At 41.2% G+C, this 24937-nt stretch overlaps 1 protein-coding gene across 2 annotated transcripts in view; it reads left to right on the forward strand.

The window, feature by feature from the left end:
- LOC135764855 (putative palmitoyltransferase ZDHHC13) overlaps window positions 1–24937 on the forward strand; it is a 316314-nt gene that overhangs the window by 161188 nt on the left and 130189 nt on the right. The window lies entirely within an intron of this gene.

Consider the following 24937-nt stretch of genomic DNA (forward strand, 5'->3'; position numbering starts at 1 on the left):
CATCAAAAAATGTGGGGGAAATTCACAAAGAGTGGACTGCATCTGGAGTCAGTGCTTCAAGAACCACTACGCACAAACGTATGCAAGACATAGGCTTTCTTTGGAAATCAGGGTCCCAGAGTCTGGGGGAGGAGAGGAGAGGCACACAATCCACATTGCTTGAGGTCCAGTGTAAAGTTTCCACAGTCAGTGATGGATTGGGGTGCCATGTCATCTGCTGGTGTTGGTTCACTGTGTTTTCTGAGGTCCAAGGTCAACGCAGCCATATTCAGGAAGTTTTAGAGCACTTCATGCTTCCTGCTGCTGACCAACTTTATGGAGATGCAGATTTCATTTTCTAAAAGGACTTGGCACCTGAACACAGTGCCAAAGCTACCAGTACCTGGTTTAAGGACAATGGTATCCCTGTTCTTAATTGGCCAGCAAACTCCCCTTACCTTAACCCCATAGAAAACCTATGGGGTATTGTGAAGAGGAAGATGCGATATGCCAGACCCAACAATGCAGAAGAGCTAAAGGCCACTATCAGAGCAACCTGGACTCCCATAACAAAGACTGATCAACTCCATGCCACACAGCAGTAATTCAGGCAAAAGCAGCCCCAACTAAATATTGAGTGCTGTACATGCTCATACTCTTCAAGTTCATACTTTTCAAGTTCAAACTTTTCATTTGCCAAAGATTTCTAAAAATCCGTTTATCCTAAAATCCTTCTAATTTAAGAATTTCTGAGATGAATTCTGTGAATTTGGGATTTTCATTAGTTTACAGTTATAATCATCAAAATTAAAAGAAATAAACATTCAAAATCTATTATTATTTTCCTAAATGAATGGCATTTTTGAAGGTCTAAACATGCTCAAAAACTCATGAAATTTTGCGCACGCATCAGAAGTGGTGAAAATTTACATGTGGTATATGCGGCAGAAATGGGAGTGTAGAAATGGCTCGATAGTGCCACCTGCAAAATTTCAAGAGAACAGCCCGCCCGCTACGAAAAACGTACAGATTCCATTTGGTCTATAACCACAAGACCTACAAAAAAGTCTCTTGGAGCGAAGCTCTAAACCCCACAGGAAGTCGGCCATTTTGAATTTTTGCAGTGATTTTTGAGCAAATTTGGTCATTTCAAAGCTTCGTACTTTAATGAATTCTTCCTAGAGATTTAATCAGATCATCATCATATTTGGTCAGTATCATCTAAAGGCCTTTGCGATGCTAAATTGTGGAGCTTTTGAATTTTCGTTAGAAAGTGTGTACACGGCGACCTGACAAATTTCGGCATTCTTGCCATGAAACAGGAAGTTGTTATAACAAAGGCATACAATGTCCAATCTGCCCCACGCTTCACACATTTGATAAGGGTCTTGACCTGAACACATTTCAATCCCAATATTCAGCTTCAGTCATAGCGCCACCTAGAGGTAGCAGGAATTGCTATGTTTTACGCTGTGATTTACTGCTCTTAGAGATTTAATCAAATCATCATCATATCTGGTCAGACTGATCTTAAGCCCTTTGCGATGAGAAATAGTCAAGATTTTGACTTTTCATTAACCTCTTCAACCCTGAGGACCCTGTCCCGGGTCCAGAATTTCGTATTTTGACTTAATATAAAATATTCTTTTAATCTTTGATACTCCGTCATGGACCCCAGTAACACATATGAGATACTGTTTGAAAGCTTAGAGTCTCTACTTTCTGCAGATATGCATCACTTTGACACATCTTTTACTGTAAGAAAGTTATTTACACTTAATTTACACTATCACCCCCCCAATATTTTTTGATATCATATAATATTCACATATTTCATATTTTTCAAAAATGACAAACATGGGCAAGTCTTATATCAAATGAAAGCTCTCACTCTCAGGAATAAGGCTACAGCATTATTTTTGTTCTAATATCAACACATATCCAACAATCATCGAATGAATAATAAGGTAAAAAATGGTCTTTTGTAAACATATGTGAAACTTGAGTGTGAACTGCCTCAGATAGCACATATAGCCACAAATGATACACCATCTTTTATTTTAGGTCCTACTCTAAACAATGAGTCCATTCACAGCATTTTCTTTGGTTGTTTGCATAATTAATCCCTAGCTTTTTATTATATGTGCAAAACAAAAAATTAATATTTTTATGAAAAATGTATTTCCGCACCCTTCAGTAAAATAAGAATATCTTTTGAATGCGACATGATAAAGAGTTCATTCTTTTTTTGGGTGTTTACTGTCTGCTGCTGCTAACAACCAGAACTGTCTGCAGTCTGCTAGAGCACACAGAACCAGAGTTATACACTATCAAAGACAGTGTTTACAACATAAAAAAGAAAATTTGGTGTTTCATCATATGAAAAACAACATAAATAACGATATTTATCACAAACAGCAGCTTTTTATGTAACTTCAAAATGTTTTCTTTAAAATGATATAAAGAAATTGCATTTATTCCACTGTATGTGGTTATGGGGACACTTCAAATGTTCTTAGGCAGAAATTGTATACAAAAAGGGTATTATTCCTCCCTTCAGTTGGAGTAAAATAACTTTTGCATAGATTATGATAGAGAAAAAATTCCTTTTTCCTCTGTAAGCTGACAATTGCTGGAATCAAACAAAACTGACTGCAGGGACCTGAGATACCCAGGGCCAGAGTTATTTACTTTCAAATAAAAACTTTAGAAAAAAACATCAAAAAGCGCCTATTTATTTTTGTGTTTATTAGAGGACTGATATCACATACAACCATGTTTACCACTTTTAACAGTGTTTTATGTAATTTCAAAGGGTTTCCTGTAAAATGATACCAAACTTTTGTATGTAAACCTCTGCATGTGGGTATGGGATGCTTTTGAAATTGGGTAGGCCAAATCCAGGCGAAAATCCCCAAAATAGCTTCAGGGTGTAAGAAGTTAAAGGGCGTGTCCGTGGCAGCCTGGCAAAGTGTGATGTTTCGACATGAAACAGGAAGCTTTTTTAATTCAGGCATACATTGTCCGATCTGCCCCTGACTTCACACGTTTGATAAGGGTCCCGGCCTGAACACATCAACATGCCATAATTCAGTAACAGTCATAGCACCACCTAGAGGCAGCAGGACATACCATGTTTTACGCTGTGACTTACTGCTCTTAGAGATTTAACTATATAAACATCATATTTCACCAGCCTAATCTTAAGACCTTGTGTGATGATAAATAGCGACGACCCTGACTTTTCGTTAAAGGGCGTGTCCGTGGCGGCCTCGCAAAGTATCGCTAAATGAATCGCATTTTTGACAGTCTAAACAAGCTCAAAAAGTCATGAAACGTTGCACACCTGGTACAGGGTCCACAGAGTCAAACAAGTTAAAATAGGCTTCAGAACTGGGGGTGTAAAAATGGCTCTATAGCGCCACCTACAAAAATTCAAGAGCGCAGACCCCCCGCTACACTAAATGTACAGATACGAAATGCAAAGAAATAGGTAGTAGTCATTTGCTACAGTCAAAACATAGACGATTGCAGTTGCACATCGCAAGAGTTCAGATATTTATATACATACAGAAAGCTGAACAATGCCAACATACGCCGACGTGATGTTTGAAATTGCTTCTCTGCAGAGGAAAATCTATCTTTCAGTCGCATATTATTGGTTAGTGGAAACCCTGTCATTTCGCTTTTTTTTGTCGACAGTTAAAAAGTTTTGCGCAAATCTGTAATGGAAACGCAGCTATTGTTTGCAATGCATGAAGAGAAACGGATGTGCCTTTCTTTACATCCAGTATTACACAAAAGGAATATAAGTATTTGAACACCCTGCTATTTTGCAAGTTCTCCCACTTAGAAATCATGGAGGGGTCTGAAATTGTCATCGTAGGTGCATGTCCACTGTTAGAGACATAATGTAAAAAAAATCCAGAAATCACAATGTATGATTTTTTTAAACTATTTATTTGTATGATACGGCTGCAAATAAGTATTTGAAAACCTGTCTATCAGCTAGAATTCTGACCCTCAAAGACCTGTTAGTCTGCCTTTAAAATGTCCACCTCCACTTCATTTATTATCGTAAATTAGATGGACATGTTTGAGGTCGTTAGCTGCAAAAAGACACCTGTCCACCCCAAACAATCAGTAACAATCAACAACTACCATGGCCAAGACCAAAGAGCTGACCAAAGACATCGTGTCGTGGCTGGGTCTCCCAACATGACAATGACCTGAAGCACATAGCCAGGATAACCAATGAGTGGCTCTGTAAAATGCATATCAAGGTTCTGCCGTGACCTAGCCAGTCTCCAGACCTAAACCCAATAGAGAATCTTTGAAGGGAGCTCAAACTCTGTGTTTCTCAGCGACAGGCCAGAAACCTGACTGATCTAGAGAAGATCTGTGTGGAGGAGTGGGCCAAAATCCCTCCTGCAGTGTGTGCAAACCTGGTGAAAAACTACAGAAAACGTTTGACCTCTGTAATTGCAAACAAAGGCTACTGTACCAAATATTAACATTAATTTTCTCAGGTGTTCAAATACTTATTTGCTAGCCTGGTCCAACCAGACTCTCGTACATTCATTTCATTTGTACAGAGAGTCTGGCCACGCTCCATTGCAAAGCTTTATTTCCGTTAAAGGAGGGTCCTCTGTTGAAGTTTAAAACTATTGGATCTGCGCAGAGTTACTCAGGATCTGCCATACGCAGTCACTAACGTGTGGTCGTGACGTATATCATGCGCCGAAACCGGCCGGAAACAACAAGTACGAATAATCAGACCAACAAAACTTAGCAAACCTGGTTCTTGCGACAGAAGCTTTAACTTCTGTATATTCGGCAGCTTTGCAACAACGGACCGAATAGCTTTTCTCACGTCTTTCTCCGCTGCCATTACTGAACTACAACTCAAACTGACGCACAACCTTAACGTCATCATTTTTAGCCACCCCCCTCTGTTCAGAGCCGGCGCCAGACCATAACTAACAGGGGGGCACTCGGCTTCCAACGGGGGGCACGCAACAATAACTTGCAAAAACAAGACATTAAAACAACAAATACAGCAAGCACACACTCATACAACTGGTACAGACTGTCAGCTCATTTCCCGTATAAAGTGCAAAAGACCACAAACTATGCGCAAAACTATTGAACTTCGACCGCGGCGTGAGCGCAAGCTGAGCTCCGCTGCGCTCGCGCTCACTCGACGCAACAACAAACCGCCCTCGCGCGGCACAAGCCATTGAAATGAATGAGTTTCATAGTGCAGCGCGTCCTAGCTTTAAAAAAGCTGCTTTACCATAATCACGTCGTAATGCAGTTAACGGTCTAAAGCCACACTTCACATTAAGCTTACGTAATTTAAAGCAACGCTAACTTACCTTTGAAATAGCTGAAGACGGCGTGTAAGAACAATAGACTTCCTTAAAAAAGTGTCCTGTAGATTTGTAAATTCCACCTCAACCTCTAATCTCTGAGTTTGAGCCAGTCTGTGTTTGCATGAAGATGGAGCAGGCGGTGCTGGTTCATTCTAAATGTTCTAATATCCATATTTTACACGATCCATAAAATGCCGCGAAAAAACACGTTGCTAGTATCAAGTCACAAATATGCTAAAGACGTAAGATGGGTGAGACGCGGCAATACATCCAATCAGAGAAACTGGTCTATTTTAATTAAAGAAAACATATATCAACTATATTTTCCTCATTTGATTACATTACAAGTCATGAAACATTCAATGTTTAATTTATTTTAATTATTCTATATATTATTTAAAGTAATTAAAAGCTTTGTAGGGGGGCACAACAACCTGTTCGGGGGGGCACTGCCCGCGAATGCCCCCCCATGACGCCGGCCCTGCCTCTGTTCGCTGATTGGACCTGCTGATTTTTGCACTGCTGAAACTCTACAGAGCGGTCCCAGACGTACTGCTGAAGCGAAATGAAAATCAAGCGGAAGCACGGAGGAGGGCGGAGCCAGGCTACTTATTTGCAACTGTATCAAACAAATAAATAGTTAAAAAATCATACATTGTGATTTCTGCATTTCTTTTTTTTAGATTATGTCTCTCACAGTGGACATGCACCTACGGTGACAATTTCAGACCCCTCCATGATTTCTAAGTGGGAGAACTTGCAAAATAGCAGGTTGTTCAAATACTTATTTTCCTCACTGTAGATCATAGAGCCATGTAAGGATCCAAGCTCTCAAACACTTTTTAACCATTTTGGAAGACATGAGTTCACATTTCTAGCACATGTTGGCAGATGCTTGCCTCAGTGTCGTCTTGCTTCCTGCACCAAGAGTGTGTACTCGCTCACTTTTTTAGAACACCTCACCTCAAAGAGAACCCAAAAAATTGCAATGTAGAAATTAACCCCCCCACACACTTCTACAACAGGGATTTGCCCTTCACACCTGAATGAATGAAAGGTGTGAATTGATTGATTAAAATAGCAGCTTACTTTATTGTAGCTGGACCTAGGGTGAGGTCAGCTCACTCAATACAGGGGTTCCTTTCCCAGTCGGAAGTCTGCAGCCTCCATAGGTCGCATTTGTAGGCTGCATACGTTTCTAAAAATTTAGAATGTTTTTTTAAGTTGACTATTATTCTTATTTAATCGTATATTGTTTTATCATGCTTATGACTTGCGAATGTAATACTCAGTTAACTGAAATACACCAGGGGTGTAATGACCTAAGGAGCCTGCCTTCTAATTGAGAAACGGCATACACAGTGCCGGTCCTAGATGCTGGGGGGCCCTAAGCAAAGCTTTGTGAGGGGCCCTCTGTCAGTGCATTCAGACCCTGATAGCCCACATACATCTCGGAGACGTCTATTTGATGTCTGCGTTTACATCTGCAAGATGTCTTATTTAGATTGTTTTCTCATCTGCAATACGTCTGTGAGACGTCTCCTAAAAGATGTCTTATAGACATATTGAAGATGTCTGCAAGATTAACCTGATCTAAATGAATGTAATGAATCAAATAAAATTAAATATAAATACATACTGTTAATACACAGGGGTTAAATTGGGATTTGTTATGTGGGGGGCTCTGTGGGAAGGGGGAACTTCGAGGGGTAACATGTTTAATACTGATGACAGCAAAGCCACTGGTGTGTTTCAATGACATTCTGGACCTCTGATAGGATTTGATAAGTTTCAGCTTTAAAGGAGCATTTCACCCGTAGAAACATTAATCTTTATTGAAAGTGTGTCATATTTGTAATCGAAATGTAACATACATTTAGAATTTGGTGCCTATCTGAAAAGGGGTGTTTGTAGTCTCACTCCCTCAACAAAGACATTGCACTTCCTTCTTTCAATGATGCAAAATGATTTTTACATCATTGAAAGAAGGAAGTGCAACACTGAAATCTGTATTTCTCCTGTCTCAGCAGCAACTGAGGAAATGATGCATGACCATTCAAAAACATGACTGGGGTTCTAACTATACAAAGCTTAATGCAAATGGATGAAATGTCCCTTTAAAGCTGTCCCAGAGGTTGACCCCAAATATTTTAAAAAGAGTGTCTGATTTTAAATATTGCAAATCTATGAGTTGGACACCCTATATCCATTTGTTGCACATGTCATTATGCACAATTGATCAAACTTTAAAGGAAGTTAAAAGAATCAACCTCCTTGAATAATTCTAGGCATAAGATGCCCAAAAAGACTTAACAAGAAAAGGTTAAACACACAGTACTGTATCAGCAACATGTCTTATAAATTAGCCATAGAGATTCCCTATGCTGGTCAGCAGCTAAAACAATCAAATAGTTAGGTTTGATTTGTGTAATCGAAATACATTATTTTATTAAACTATACAATGAGTTATATCCAGTGTTATCCGGTTAACATACTGTAATTAAACGAGTAACATATACTTTAATCCTTTACAAATTACAAGTCTTCTATTAAGTTTTCTCGACGTGAGCACCATTCTTATCTCTCTCGCTCTCTCTCTCTTTCTCTCTCTCTCTCTCAACCTCCGGATGTCGCATATGCACGCTGCATACGTCTTCAAGCCTGATTTATTTAAGTTAAATAAGCATTTCATTTGCAAGTCATAAGCATAATATAACAATTAATCATTAACTAAGAATAATAGTCAACATTATAATTGTTAATATTCTGAAATACGTTTTTATGACGCATATGCAGCCTACAAATGTGATCTCTGAAGGCTGCAGCCTTTGGATTGAGAAACTGCCTGCATGTTGTCCGAGTACATATCAGTGATTTAAGAAATCATTAAAGGACAAGTTCGGTATTTTACACTTAAAGCCCTGTTTTCAGATTGTTTATGATGAAATAGAACGGTTTTGACTGAAATTTGGACATATGCGGCTGCCCTGAGAATTTTGGGGTGTTTGTGTTTCACCTCCCACCTTTAGAATGGGTTTAATGGTGCACTGGAACAATCCTTCCCAAAATGCATTAAACTTTCGTTTACAAAGACGTGAAACTCACTGAGTGGTCAGGGGTGTTCACTGATATGCTCACACAAAAATCGCTGTAAAATACCGTCCTTTAAGTATTTTTAAAAACCCGCATAAATTTGGAAGTTTGCTAATTATTTAAATTATAGCGTTTTTTTCATTAAACATAATAATTATTTATATTTGGTATAATGGTTTTAAATAATTCTGAGATCAAGGGGGCCCCCTAGTGGTGCGGGGCCCTATGCAAATTGCGTAATTTGCGTATAGGAAAGACCGGCACTGGGCTTTCACACTCTTCTCATTCACAGATTTACTCATACTCGTTTTTTGTATGTCCATCACATGTTGTCCTTTCTCGTTTCTTGTCACAGCGAACACTAACTTTTTCCACACATCAGATTTAAAATTTGCGTTTCTTTTGCTTCCGCCATTGTCGCTCCACTTGTAGAGAGGCATCAGAGTGGCACGCATAGGATTATAGGAATTGTAGTTCCCGTGTCCCTCCACTCGCTCCACTTGCCCGGAAAAAAACTACACGTGTTGCCCGGAAGACCTAACGTTTTACCGAATCATGCAGGGCTGGACTGGGACAAAAATTCGGCCCTGGCATTTTGGCCCAAACTGGCCCACACTACATACACTGCAAAAATGATTTTCAAGAAAGTAAAAATATCAAAAAATTCTTAAATTAAGATGCTTTTTCTTGATGAACAAAATAACTTATTTGCTTGGGTCATTTTGCTCATCAATAAAAAGCATCTTATTTTAAGAATTTGTAGATATTTTTACTGAAAACAAGACAAAAATACTAAGAATTTTTTTCTTGAAAATAATTTTTTGCAGTGTATAATTACAAATACCACTCATCTTTGCACGCCTTTAAATATGTATAGCAATAGCAACTCCAATTCCATAAAAGCACTAAACCCAATTAATAGCAGGTAGAAAAGAGTGAGAGTTGACACAACAAACACTTCTAGAACGTGTTATTTATTAATGCAATAAAACTGTATAATCCACACTTATGAATCATAAAACAAGCTTCATGCAATTGGCAAAATTTGCCGTTGAATTGCTGACTTTTTACAAAATACATGTGCTGCTTACAGTAATATTGAAAACTGATTATTACTTCCAGTACTTACAGTAAAGTATTCACTACATTTACTGAATTAGTGTGATTACAGTAATAGATTTTTAACATTATCTGTCAAAGTGTGTTGTTATATACAATAAACATTTATTTTTCTGTAAGCAGATCGCCTGTATTGTTTAATTTTGCTTGAAGAGAAATTATACGTTTTGAAAACAGACAATCAACAAAAAAATCTACGAATCAGATACACTCTCATAGTCACAGAGCAAAGAGTGCAATTATTTTATTGCAGCTTTATCACCATAATTTTGTGTTTTTGACTCTACACTTGTGTTTTGAAAGGAGTTCTGCTTGCCGCAGGCACTACACTCACTTCTCCCTCGTCTCTCTCCCTTTCCTCACTGACACTTTGCGTGCTGGTGCTGCCAGTGCCACCACCGCCACCACCATCATCATCATCATCATCATCAACGCGAGTTGAATGTCCTGCTACCGCAGAAAACATTTGTGTTATTTAACACATTTTGCAGCATCTGCCTGAAGAGCCTGCTTCTTTTTGTCGCGCAGTTTTTCTGCGCCTCCCTTGCGTTTTTTTCTCTATCTCTCTCTATCTATTTTGACACGTGAACTGACCGACGATGCACGCTCGCTTGCACAGAGGCCAAAGCGGTGATTGGGCCAGCTTAATGTCATAAAAAAAAAATAACCAATGGGCTGCTGCTTAAATGTGAGTGGGCCAGTCTATCTAGGAAGAAAAGGACGATGACTGGGCTGGTCAGACAAAAGATATTATGAGATTTATCGGCCCAAAAAGTACGTCGGCCCACCGGGAAACTACTAAACTAAACTTCTTTTTGCCAGATGGCCAGTCCGCCCCTGGAATCGTGACCACGGTGCTACTGGGAAAATTTGATACCGCAATACCACGAAATGTATAATACCGTTTCATCCCTAATAAATACATAATAAAAATATTAATCAAAGGTGGTGATATTCATATTTTCTTTTATATAGTGAGTTATTTAGCTGTTTCACCTTAATCTGAAATGCCCCAAAAGCATTTCCAACTTTGCTTGGACATTCACAGCCTTTTAATGAACTTATTTGTTAAAGTATTTAACTCTTTCCCCGCCATTGACGAGATATCTCGTCAATTAAGAGAAAACGCTTCCCCGCCAATGACGAGATTTTCCGTCTTTCCGCAATACCGCTATTATTACGCAACTTTTTAAACCCGGAAGTATTGCCCTATGGCAAGCTGCTGCATGTCCGTGTCTGTTTTAAAGATCGCTCTGAATGTGATCTCTATGAAAAGTCCGTCATAAAAATGGAATTATCTCTGCTTTTTGCTCAAAATATGGTGTTTTTGCAAAAACCTACCCATATTCAAAAGCTGATTGCAAAAGAACCACTAAAGGTAGGATGAAACGTTTTTTTTTTTGTTTGAAAGCAGAGGGTCTGTTCTTTCATTTGGTATATTGTATGTTTATATATTTAAAGAAGAACATTTTCTGGAAAGCATTAAACTTTGGTGAAAATCATGAAAACGCTGGCGCTGGCTGGCAACTTTTTTTTAAACTCTGGCAGTGAAAGAGTTAATGTTGACTGCAAATTACATCTTACAGAATCTATTTAGTTTGTCACACGTAGATTAACATGATGGGATAACGTTTTTTAACCCTTAATGCAGGAGTCACAGGTGTTTTGTTTTATACAGATATTAAAGGTAATAGTTCAATTAAAGGACTGTGTTAAAAGTAAAGCTGTAAATTAACAAATACTATTAATACAGCAATCATATGTTGTAGGCACAAGAGTTATAAATTAGGAGATTAGCTATCATTTTGACAAATGGCTTAAAACAATACACTGTATATACACACAAAACCATACTCGAACTGCTTCTGTAGCCCACCTTTTTTCCTGTATTTTATAGTGACAGTTGGCAACCCTATACATGCCACAGGAGACTTTAATATGGCATTAATGACAAATTGTCTTTAAATTCTATTGGTCTCGCCTAATTTTCTTTACTTTACTTATTCATTTAGCTCACACTTTTTTCCAAAGCGACTCACAATTGCTATATATGTCAGAGGTCGCACGCCTCTGGAGCAACTAGGGGTTAAGTGTCTTGCTCAGGGACACAATGGTGTGTCACAGTGGATTGGAACCCGGGTCTCTCAGCAATGTTACATTGAATAAAAGTTTTTTCTTTTATTATTATCACTCACGAATTTCTATACAGTGTTTTAATCCCTCATTTCTTTATATCAAAAACAAGCTTAAGGTTACCTAAAAAAGAAACTTTATCAGTCGAAATTATTCCTAAAACATATCTCCAGAGCATGTTAACAGCGAGTGTAACATTAATGTTATACAGAACAGCAAGTAATGTGTTAGATCAGTCCACCATTAAAACACAACAAATAAAGGGATTTATAATAAAACTTACTTTAAAACATTAAAAGTTGAGTGCTTTAAACAACCGTGCGTGATCTGGTGTGTCTTCTGATCACAAAATGAGATGGAAAACTATTTCACAAAACTATTTTATGCTAATTATGCTCGATTAGCATAGCATTATAAATATACAGTATTGTTATCAAATACACGACATAGCGTGAAGAACACAGATAAACTATATATCATCTCAATCGTGTTTATTGTCTCCATGCTTTAAAACATGACAACATCTTACTTTGCCTGTAAAGTGGCGATCTCCGGATTCTCCGCGTGACACTACGTTGTCTTCATTAAGTTGTCATAATGAGACTGTCTGTCACGAGCATCACGTATGAATAAAACAGACACACAAAGTGTGAATGGCTGTAGCCATTGCAGTGTATGGAATAAATATGGATTAAATATTACTGGATTAAATAGTTTTTGAGGTAAGTACATTTAAACTAGAAATGCAAATCCCAAGGAATTACCAGTGCATGAAAATGCAAAAAAAGTAAAAAAAAATTGACTGACACAAATGTAAAAGAAGTTTAGTTTAGTAGTCTACCTGGCTGTTAACATGTTTTAGTGTAAAGCTAGCATGATTTAAAAAAGTTATCATGATGTAATATGAAGTTAGCATGACTTAAAATGAAGGTAGCATGATTCAACATGATGTTAGCATAAAGCTAACATGATTTAGCATGAAGCTAACATGATTTAGCATGAAGCTAGCATGATTTAGCATGAAGCGAGCATGATTTACCATAAAGTTAGCATGACGCTAATATGATTTAGCATGAAGCTACCATGATTTAGCATGAAGCTAGCATGTGAAGCTAACATGATTTAACATGAATCTAACATGATTTAACGTGACGTTAGCATGATTTAGCGTGACATTAGCATTAAGCTAGCAAGATTTAACATGAAGCTAGCATGATTTAGCATAAAGCTTGCATGAAGCTACCATGATTTAGCATAAAGCTAGCATGATTTTGCATGAAGCTAACATGAAGCTAGCAAGATTTAGCATGAAGCTAACATGATTAACATGAAGCTAGCATGATTTAGCATGAAGTTAGCATGAAGCTAACATGAAGCTAGCAAGATTTAGCATGAAGCTAACATGATTAACATGAAGCTAGCATGATTTAGCATGAAGTTAGCATGAAGCTAACATGACGCTAGCATGATTTGGCCCAAAGCTAGCATAATTTGGCCCGAAGCTAGCATAATTTGGCCCGAAGCTAGCATGATTTTGCCTGAAGCTAGCATGATGTAGCACGAACCTAGCATAAGATATAAGGATTTGTTTATTCTGTTGCTAGGCTGCTCATATTTGGTTGCTAGGGGCGTTGCTTAATACCTCAATAAGGATGGTGAGAGACTGATTGGATGCCTGAGTAAAATGAGCCCACCCCCATGTCTCTATGACACAGTGCTGCAAAAATATCCATCTGGGTATTTTATAATGGCAGTCTATGGGATATGTTGCTAGGGTGCCCAAAATGGTTGCTAGGGGCATGGCTTGGGAGTGGCCAATGATGTGGCCAGTGATTACACTTCGAGTCACAAGTAAAACGGTCTAACCCCCATGTCTCTACTATGTTCTGATGCCGAGATATAACTGTTTGAATTTGTTGTTACTAGGGTGCCCAAAATTATAAGTCAATGGGAAATTTCAGGCACCTCTTACACCCCAGGGGTACAACTTATACTCCATTGTAATGTATGTTCTTACAGAGCCTACCACCCTCTTCAAATGTAGTAACTCACATGTTTCTACAAAATCCTTGAGCGGAGCTATGACCCGTCAAAGGTCAGCGCAATGTTAAGTCAATGGGATTTTTCAAGTGGTTTTTCGCCCCCCTTTCTGAAATCCTGAACCCGATCGCTTATAAAAGTCATAGTACACCATTCCTCAATAATCCGGTCCATTTGAGCCCTCTTTCATGGGACTAGTTACGCGCCGAAATTTTGTGCAGACATAAGAATAAAATATAACTAGATGGGTACATTTCCTGAAGAAAATGTGAAGTGTGCTTGCCGTGGCCAAATTCCGGGGACAATATATGATTATACTTCAAGCCAAAAGTAAAAAGATCCAAGCCCCATGTCTCTACGATGTTCTGATGTGGAGATATAAGGCTTTGTTTATTCGGTTGCTAGGGTGTTGTATTTTGTTGCTAGGGAGAAAATTGGCATCCACTAGTGATTACACTCCAAGTCACGAGTCAAATGGTCCAACCCCTGTGTCTCTATGATGTTCTGATGCAGAGATATAAGGCTTTGTTTATTCTGTTGCTAGGGTGCTGTATTTGGTTGCTAGGAAAAAATTGGCATACACTAGTTTTTACACTCCGAGTCACGAGTCAAACAGTCCAACCCCCCGTGTCTCTACGATGTTCTGATGTGGAGATAAAAGGCTTTGTTTATTCCGTTGCTAGGGTGCTGTATTTGGTTGCTAGGGAAAAAATTGGCATACACTAGTTTTTACACTCCGAGTCACGAGTCAAACAGTCCAACCCCCCGTGTCTCTACGATGTTCTGATGTGGAGATAAAAGGCTTTGTTTATTCCGTTGCTAGGGTACTGTATATGGTTGCTAGGGAAAAATTGGCATCCACTAGTGATTACACTCCGAGTCACGAGTCAAACGGTCCAACCCCATGTCTCTACGATGCTCTGATGCGGAGATATAAGGCTTTGTTTATTCCGTTGCTAGGGTGCTCATATTTGGTTGCTAGGGGCGTGGCTTAATACCTCTTGGCATCCACTAGTGCAGGGGTCGGCAAGTAACTTTGGCCGCGGGCCAATATTTTTTTAGCCAGTAGATGGCGGGCCAACTGCTGTTGGCACACTTACGTCTTATTTTGAATTTGCCTAGTATAGGCTATCTGATCTTTTGTCAAGAAACATTGTCTTTATTTACTATTTAAAATACGAAAGACGGCATTAAAAATGGCTAAAAACATGGTTATGGGTCTGTGTATCATTCGTTCAATCGTTTTTTAAATTAAAAACAAAAATGAAAAAATTAACCACCACGGGTTTTCTGATTGTGTGCTCAGATAAAAAATTAATTACTGGATTAGACAATTTTTTTATTTAACACCTTTATAGGCATAATATATAAATGAAATCATTTTAAACAGATCAAGTACTATTAGTGGTAACATTACAGGCATTTATGCTCTCATGAAAGACTCTTACAGTCCGACTTTTGAACTGTATTCCTTTTTTTATTAATATTTATCCGGGACACACACATACACACCTAAGGTTTAAGGAGGTCTCCGCTTTTTGTCCAGCTCCGACAAGGTTCTATTCAGTAAACCGCTTAAAATACACTCTGTGTTCACCCGCTTTATTTCCCGACCTGACGGGTCCGCAAAACTTAACGTTAGATCTCGTTCCCAGAATCTCAAATTCAATGTCTCTAACGAAAAAAGAGAGATGAAGTAGCCTATAACAATTATAAATGTTATACAAAAATTGTGTTCGTGCCAATATAAATATTATTTTAACATTGTATTGTTAGCAGAGAAAAAATGTCACAGAAAAAATAATGAAATATAAATAATAAATTAAATAGGACAAAGCCTCTCACTCATACCGAAACCATTGGTTGCAGAGTTGCTGTTCAAACAAATTGCTGAAAATCCTCCTTTGCCAAATTTATTTTTAAAAGGAGGTAAAGATCAAAGAACTATGCGTTAGGAAAATTAATAATGGCTTTATTTTAATAGACATGTAAAACCATATTTTGGCGGATTACTTTCATTTTTTAACGAATTTACCTGCCCATTTAGTCTTAATAATTAACGGCAAACGAACTTGACTTGCTGTCGAACCTAAGGTCGGGCTCGAGCCCCAAGTTCAAGTAACAGAACAGAACAGTAGATTCCTTTAAAATCTACGTTAAAAGTGTAATAGTTAAAATATTACTGCAGTAAAAGAGTTTATTTTATCATATTTTGTGTAGTGGTTTCTAAATGCCTGCAATTACTTTTCAGTAATTTGCAATGTCACGGAGTTTAACGTCTTCACGCGTGACGCATTGACATGATTTACGAGGTAAATTTGCAAATGATTCATGAAGTCAAACCTCTGCAATTATTTGATTGATTGTGTTTTAGAAGTATGTTCAAAATCTAATGACAGTTATCACGGATGCGCTGGTAGAGAAAGAGAACGAGAAAGAGCGGCCGGTTAAGATTAAACTAGCTATTATACGCATTTTTTTCAGGACATTCTTGCGAGCCGGTGGCAACTTGTCCACGACGCAAATATTTTTTTATCAGGTAATATACATATTATTTGTCAGTGTATTATACGCGAATAAATAATAATGAAAAAAGTTCAAAAGTCGGACTGTAAGCGAATGAGACTTACCGGAAAGGTTTCTATTCAAACCCTTATTAAAACCTTTATTAAAATGTAATCTGTTAGTACCTGATCTGTTTAAATTTATTTCATTGGTATATGTCTGCTAAGGTGTTCAATTAAAATTTGTCCGAACCCGTTTTCATTCATTTTTGTTATTTTTGATCTGAGCGCACATTCAGAAAACGAGTCGTTTGATTTTAGTTCAGGAAATAAATAATAGCAAAACAAGTCGTTTTTCTTTCTTTCTTTTTTTTGGTTTTGATTTGAAAAAACGAATGAAGGAATGATACACGGGGCCATTTTTGTAAACTGTTATTTTAAAATAAAAAAGTGTGATTAAAAAAAAAAAAAAAAACGGATTTCAAATTAATCCGACGGGCCAGAAAATATTACTGGCGGGCCACTTTTGGCCCGCGGGCCGCCTGTTGCCGACCCCTGCACTAGTGATTACCCTGCGAGTCAGGAGTAAAACGGTCCAAGCAACCCCCATGTCTGTACAATGTTCTGATGCGGAGATATAAGGCATTGTTTATTCGGTTGCTAGGGTGCTCAAATTTGGTTGCTAGGGGCATGGCTTGTGAGTGGCCAATGATGTGGCCAGTGATTACACTGCGAGCCACAAGTAAAACAATCAAACCCCCTTGTCTGTACAATGTTCTGATGCGGAGATATAAGGTTTTGTTTATTCGGTTGCTAGGGTGCTCATATTTGGTTTCTAGGGGCGTGGCTTGGGAGTGGCCAAATATGTGGTCGTTGATTACACTCCGAGTCACAAGTAAAACAGTCCAACCCCCGTGTCTCTATGATATTCTGAGGCGGAGATATAAGGCTTTGTTTATTCGGTTGCTAGGGTGCTCATATTTGGTTGCTAGGGGCGTGGCTTGGGAGTGGCCAAATATGTGGTCAGTGATTACACTCCGAATCACAAGTAAAACGGTCCAACCCCCGTGTCTCTACGATGTTCTGATGCGGAGATATAACTGTTTGAATTTTATGTTGCTAGGGTGCTCAGAGGTGGTTGCTATGGGCGTGGCTCAATACCTCAATGAGGATTCTGAGAGACTGATTAGATGCCTGAGTAAAATGATCCCACCCCCATGTCTCTATGACACTGTGCTGCAAAGATATCCATCTGGGTATTTTATAATGGCAGTCTATGGGAGATTTTGCTCGGGTGCCCAAAATTGTTTCTAGGGGCGTGGCTTAATAGCTCTGGGATCATCCTGAAAGACTGATTGGATGCCTGAGTAAAATCAGCCCACCCCCTTGTCTCTACGACATTGTAAAGCTAAGATATCCCACCTGGAACTTTTTAATTCCCTTATATGGGTGTGTTCCCTGCCTCCTTATAAGTCAATGGGAAATTTTGGGTGCCTCTTACACCCCAGGGGTACAACTTCTACCCCATTGTGATGTATGTTTTTACAGAGCCTACCACCCTCTTCAAATGTAGTAACCCACATGTTTCTACAAAATCCTCGAGCGGAGCTATGACCCGTCAAAGTTCAGCGCAATGTTAAGTCAGTGGGATTTTTCGGGTGGTTTTTTGCCCCCCCTTTCGGAAATCCTGCACCCGATCGCTTATAAAAGTCATAGCACACTGTGAAGTACGTGTGCGTTATTCACTGGCGCTACCCAAGCTGACTATGTACTCCGGTAAGAGAGTCGCTGCAACCTTGGATTTATTCAACAGATTTATTGACATCCCATTCTTGCAGGCAAATACAGTGCTTTGTGTTAGTGCAATTGTCTGTGTGTGTGTGAGGTGTGGTTTTCTGTAAATAAATACAGAATATGTAAATATAACCTGTACATAACAATTACACATATACACAGATTAAATATTAATAAGTAACTACACACTCTGAAGTATAATAATCATATGCAATAAATAATTGCTATACAACCACAAAACAATACTGAGTAGTAATGGAAATTACTATAATCCAATAAAGTAAAGAATGCAATTATATCTATTGGCCACTAGATGTCAGTCTAAGACCACAAATGAACATATCGTCAATATGCAGGTGCAACAGTCACGTGACAGACTGGTGGCGCGAACGGCACAATGAAACGCGCTTCAACATTTAAATAAGCAAATACCATTGCTAGTGCAAAACTAAACTAATCCTAAACAGGATTATAATTAACAAATGTACAACACATGCATAAATCAAGATGTTAACTATTGTTTCTAAATTATATTTTAACAGCACGTTATTATCATTACAGAAGACGTGAGCATGCTGAACTATAATTAAGAGAAACACTATTATGTTAACTAAACAAATAAAGACACATGCAATACCATCATTGACATAATATTGTGCACTTACGTTCTCAATAACGCACACGGCAACACAACAGAAAAGTATACAAATAACATGCAACTCAGGAGCAGCTGTAATCGTGTCTGCAGCGAACTATAAAGTAAAATGGCGAAACTGCGCATGTGCACAAATACGTGAGTCTAGGGAGTGACGTCAGATCATCAGTCCAGCAGGGAGTTTTCCACAGCCGCCCCCGGATTCGTGGGACGAATGCGCAGTAACAGTAAAGTCACTGCTGGGCTAGGAAGAGCTAGTATCTTCGTTGTCAGGCATCCTCGGGAGCTCTATCAGTTTGGCGACAGGACGTGTATAAAGTTTCCCCTTGATGTCGATCTCTGCAGTGCGAACCTTGCCATCATCGCTGTGAATGATCCGTGTGATGCGTCCGACCGGCCATAGCACTCTTGGGAGCTGTGAATGAACCACCATGACGACAGCATCCACAGCTAGGTCTGATGTTGAGTTCCGCCACTTCTGACGTGGTTGGAGACCAGGGAGGTACTTGTGGGTGAACTGACCCCAGAAATGGTCGGCGAGTACCTGATTGTGTCGCCAACGGCGGCGTCCTAACAGATCACTGGAGCCGTACACAGCTTGAGGCAGCGAAGCATCCCGCCGCCCCATGAGCAGAAGATTAGGGGTCACTGGATCAGGGTCGGCAAGATCCGATGAAGCATATCCTAACGGCTTGGAATTGAGAATTCCCTCAATTTCAATGAGGACGGTCAGTAGAACCTCCTCGGGGATGGCCTGGTCCTTCAGAATGATTTGGAGAGATGCCTTCACAGATTTGATTTCCCTCTCCCATGTTCCACCAAAGTGTGGAGCCAGAGGCGGGTTAAATCTGAAGGTGATGCACTGTGTTGCTAACTGTTCCTTGAGCGATGGTTCGAGAGCTTCAAATGCCTCCTGAAGCTCCTTGTCCCCACCGCGGAAGTTGGTGCCTCTGTCGCATAAGATCTCAAAGGGTTTGCCTCTTCTTGCGATGAAGCGGCGGAGAGACAAGAGAAATGAATCGGTGTCCATACGAGGCAATAGATCAAGGTGAACACACCTGGTAGTGAGACACTTGAACACAATGCCCCATCGTTTCTCCTGTCGCCGTCCTATCTTGACCATATATGGTCCGAAACAATCCACACCAGTCGACCAGAAGGGGGGCTTATTGAGTCGGAGTCGAGCGGCTGGGAGGTCTGCCATTTTAGGGATCACCGGTTTACTGCGCCACTTGCGACACTGCACACACTGTCGCTGGTGTTTCTTAATGGCTTGTCTCCCTCTAAGGATCCAATAGGTCCTTCTGATCTCTGCAAAGATTCGCTCAGGGCCTGCATGGAGTAAACGATCATCATAGTCTCGCACCAACAACTGTGTAATGGGGTGATCAGGCGCAAGAACAATAGGATGAACTGAGTCCTCAGGCAAATCCTCTGCTTTACGGAGACGACCCCCAACTCAGATAAGGCCTAGAGTCTGGTCGTACTCTGGGGAAAGTGGACTAAGACGACTGGTAGGACGGATAGGGTGAGAATGCTGCAGTGTGTTGATTTCCTCAGGGAAGCTTTCACTCTGCGCTCGCCTAAGAAGGACTACCTCTGTGTCCAGTCGGTCTGAAGCAGACATAGGGAGTGCTGCCGCCCCATGAAGGGACTGGTAAGTAGCCTGAAGTAGATCAGACCAGGTGTTGTACTGTGATGGGTCAGGAGTAGATGCATCAGGGACAGTCAGCTGACCACAGAAGGTGAATTTCTTGAGCTCACCTACATCTTCTGATTTTACCGTGTGGATAGCTGGCCATTGAGCAGGGTGATCATACAGGAAAGCTGGTCCACTCTTCCAGCGGGTAGGTTGTGTCAGCTGATATAGTGACTTTCCCCGTGTGATGTCATCTGCCGGGTTATGCTCAGATGAGACGTACCTCCAGCTAGTAGCATCTGTGAGCTCCTGTATTTCACCTATACGTGTCCCAACAAACACCTTATACTGAGACGAGTCAGACTGGATCCAGCTGAGTACAGTCGTAGAGTCTGACCACATTGTCGTCTGCCTAATAGGTATGGTGAGCTCGGTATGTAGCAGTTTGGCCAGTTGAGCTCCAGTAAGTGCAGCACTGAGCTCCAAGCGGGGCATGGAGAGCTGTCTTCGTGGAGCAACACGAGATCTGGACATAACGAATGAAACATGAATGTGTCCTTCATCACCTTCGGCACGCAGATAGGCGACAGATCCATACGCCTTCTCCGAGGCGTCACAGAAGATATGCAAGTCCACAGGAGAGTGATAAAGATCAAAGCCAACTGGCATGTAGCACCGAGGCATGTTAATGTTATGGAGATGAGACAACTCGTTCTCCCATGACTGCCATACAGATAGGAGTTCACCGGTGATAGGCTCATCCCAGCCTTGCTCATTCCTCCATAGAGCCTGGATCAAGACCTTAGCCCGCGTGGTGTAGGGAATAATGTATCCGAGTGGGTCATATTGAGATGCTAACACTCTGTATACATTTCTCAGTGTGGGCTCTGTAGCTACTGCTTGCCGGTGCTTGTAACCGATGGTGTCAGAGGGGCAGTGCCACCGGAGACCCAGTGTTGACTCCTGGGGATCAGCTCTGTCTGCAGTCAGCCACGGCTCGTAGCCCTCTGATCGTGCCTCGGGGGGGAGATGAGCAATGACCTCTGGTTGATTACTCGCCCATTGTCTCATATCAAATCCACCATCAGCGAGCAGGGCTCTCATCTTGTCAATAAGCTGTTTTGCTTGTGATGGGGTACGAAGAGACTGCAGGCAGTTATCCACGTAAAAGGCGTTGATGACAGAGTCCAGTACCTCTTGATTGCCAGAGCTGTTGTCCTTGGCGTGCCGCTGCAGTGCGTATATGGCACAGCACGGACTGCAGGTAGTGCCAAAGGGTAGGACACGCCATTCATAGATATCAGGGTTACGGTCTCTCTCCATATCTCGCCAGAGGAAGCGAAGAAGTGGTTGATCTTCACGAAGGAGCCTGATCTGGTGGAACATCCCACGGATGTCCCCGCTTATGGCGACTGGATATTCCCTGAACCTGAGGAGTACACCCAGTAGTGTTGAACCAAGGTTAGGACCAGGAAGCAGGGTGTCATTAAGAGCAAGTTGCTGGTATTTGAATGAGCAGTTAAATACCACTCTGGCCTTTCCGTTGTGATGAACAATGTGGTGAGGAATATACCACGATTCATTGGATTGACTTGCCTCATCACTACTGATCTTCACAACGTACCCAGCCTTCACCAACTTGTTTATTTCCTCCTTGTAGACCTCAGCTAGATCTGGTCTGCCGACCAAGCGCCGCTCAGTAGCTCTTAGAAGGGGCATTACTGCAGCTGGAGGAGCATATAGCCTGGGTGATGCTGCTTTACGTAGAAGGGGCGTAGCGTAGCGGGCTACTCCATCTACTGTGACTTGAATAGTTTGCTTCTCCAGTGTGCTGATAGCTACCTGGTCTTGCTTAGAACGCACAGCTTCCTTTTCAGATCTGTATGGCAACGTGTCGATTTGCCAAAGCCTTTCAACATGCTGATGCAGGTCTTGAGCAGTAGGCAGGAATGCTGTGTGTAGACAGGAGGCTTCTCTGGTGGGGTTCTGTAGGAAGTTGGTCGGTCCCTGAATAGCCCAGCCTAACAGTGTAGATATAGCCACCGGGCCACCTGGAGGTCCCATCTGTACTGGACATACTGGAGTGATCAAATGAGGATGGTCGGAACCAATGAGAAGCATGGGCTGTACTCTATTGAAACCACGTATTGGTACCCCACGCAGATGGTCATACCTCTTCTTTAGGGACTCCACTGGACATTACGCAGTACGGCTTAAAGCGCTCTCGCTTCTTAGTAGAGGACTGACCTGGCTTGTGATAAGTGCTGGGTGTGTCAGGGCTGTGAGGGGGCTCCGAAGTCACCTGTCGATTGGTGATGTAGACATTAGCAGACTTAGACTTCTGGGGCCTTGTTGCCCTGTCTCTACGCTCTATCTGGGCAGGTTCCATCCTGGAAGCTTCAGTAACTCTCCTTGAAACCTGTATGGCTTGGGCTTTCCTTTCCAACCACAGAGCAAAGTCAGGGAGCGTGTATGTATTATCAGTGCCACTGCGGATGATGCCTTGAGATATGCAGTACTCAGCAAAACCGTCTCTGTAGTAGGCAGGCAGCTTACTAAGCAGAGTGTCTACGTGAGAGCCACATCTCAGCTCAGCTCTGGAGGGGCCATCCATAGTGCCTAGCAGGCCCACCAAGGTACTAACAGCTGCTGAGAAATCCTCAAAGGCTTGTGCATCACCTGGCTTGATAGGAGGAGAGCTGAGAATGGCCTTCAGCTCTCCTTGAACAAGCTGACGTGGCTGGCCATAACGCTGTTCTAAGGCGTGGATGGCGCTAGTGTATGGAGTTGGATCGTTCACATACCTCTTCGCCACTTGATAGGCATTTGGTAGTTTAAGGAGTTCTAGAAGCACCTGGTACTTATAATCCTCTGATAGATGCTTGTGTGGACCAAGCACACTGTCCAGTCCTTTCTTCATCATTATGAAGTCACTCTCCTTACCAGTACTGAATGGAGTCAGTTTAGGCTTAGGGATACCAAATGAAGAAGCGATGGCCATTTCCAAGATACCTGGGACTGTAGGGTCTGCCAATGGCATGGACGGTGCATAATGCACAGCTGGCTGCATCTGTAATGGTTGCCCTGGTGGAGGTGGCACATGTTGTGGATAATACAACCCAGCTGGATAAGGAGGATATGGACAGTAAGATTGGTACTGTAGCGGCGACTGACGAGGAGACGGAGGATGAGCCTGATGCATGATGGGCTGGGCAGGCGAAGCCTTATGTAGAGCAGACTGTGGCACAGACCTTTGATGCAGAACAGTATCCTGACCAAGATGAGGAGAAGGCAGCGAGTAAGACTGGTACTGTAGTGGCGGTGGACGAGGAGACTGAGGATGAGCCTGATGCATGTCGGGCTGGGCAGGCGAAGCCTGATGTAGAGCAGACTGTGATACAGACCGTTGATGCAGAGCAGTATCCTGACCAAGATGAGGAGAAGGCAGAGGTGTGTGCTGAACAGGTACTGCATAATCCGTAGCTACCGTTTGCCTGGACGTGACACCTGAGGTAGTATGCCCCAAGGGACTGTGAATTGGGCTGCCTAACTCTAGCTGAGGCAGACTGCTGTAATGTTGAGGATGCTGGTGATAATGTGAAGGATAAGCTGGGCAGCTTTGAGGATAAGGCATACGTTTAGTACTATCCATCGAAATCTGCAGCTCTTCCAGCCTTTTACTCATGTCCTTATAACGCGCTTCAAGACGTTGCCATCGTTCCTCCTCGCGAAGCTTATGCAGGTTTTGGTCAGGCGTGATGAAGTCAGCCTGAGTATGATCACTACTCTCATTAGCCTGATGCAGGGATCCCTCAGATGGCAGAAGCTGTTTGGCTGAATGGCCGAGCTCATAGTCTGCGAGATACCCTGGAGGCTGCCTGACTCTGCTGGGACGAGTTCGGACATCTGGCTCTCTGTTGTCATCCTTGGAGGTTGCCATAGGGCAGTGGGGGGGTAGCAGGTGGAATATCCGGCTCGAAGGACCACTTGTGAAGTACGTGTGCGTTATTCGCTGGCGCTACCCAAGCTGACTATGTACTCCGGTAAGAGAGTCGCTGCAACCTTGGATTTATTCAACAGATTTATTGACATCCCATTCTTGCAGGCAAATACAGTGCTTTGTGTTAGTGCAATTGTCTGTGTGTGTGTGAGGTGTGGTTTTCTGTAAATAAATACAGAATATGTAAATATAACCTGTACATAACAATTACACATATACACAGATTAAATATTAATAAGTAACTACACACTCTGAAGTATAATAATCATATGCAATAAATAATTGCTATACAACCACAAAACAATACTGAGTAGTAATGGAAATTACTATAATCCAATAAAGTAAAGAATGCAATTATATCTATTGGCCACTAGATGTCAGTCTAAGACAACAAATGAACATATCGTCAATATGCAGGTGCAACAGTCACGTGACAGACTGGTGGCGCGAACGGCACAATGAAACGCGCTTCAACATTTAAATAAGCAAATACCATTGCTAGTGCAAAACTAAACTAATCCTAAACAGGATTATAATTAACAAATGTACAACACATGCATAAATCAAGATGTTAACTATTGTTTCTAAATTATATTTTAACAGCAC

The sequence above is a fragment of the Paramisgurnus dabryanus genome, chromosome 2, assembly GCF_030506205.2.
Source record: "Paramisgurnus dabryanus chromosome 2, PD_genome_1.1, whole genome shotgun sequence".
NCBI classification, from domain to species: domain Eukaryota; kingdom Metazoa; phylum Chordata; class Actinopteri; order Cypriniformes; family Cobitidae; genus Paramisgurnus; species Paramisgurnus dabryanus.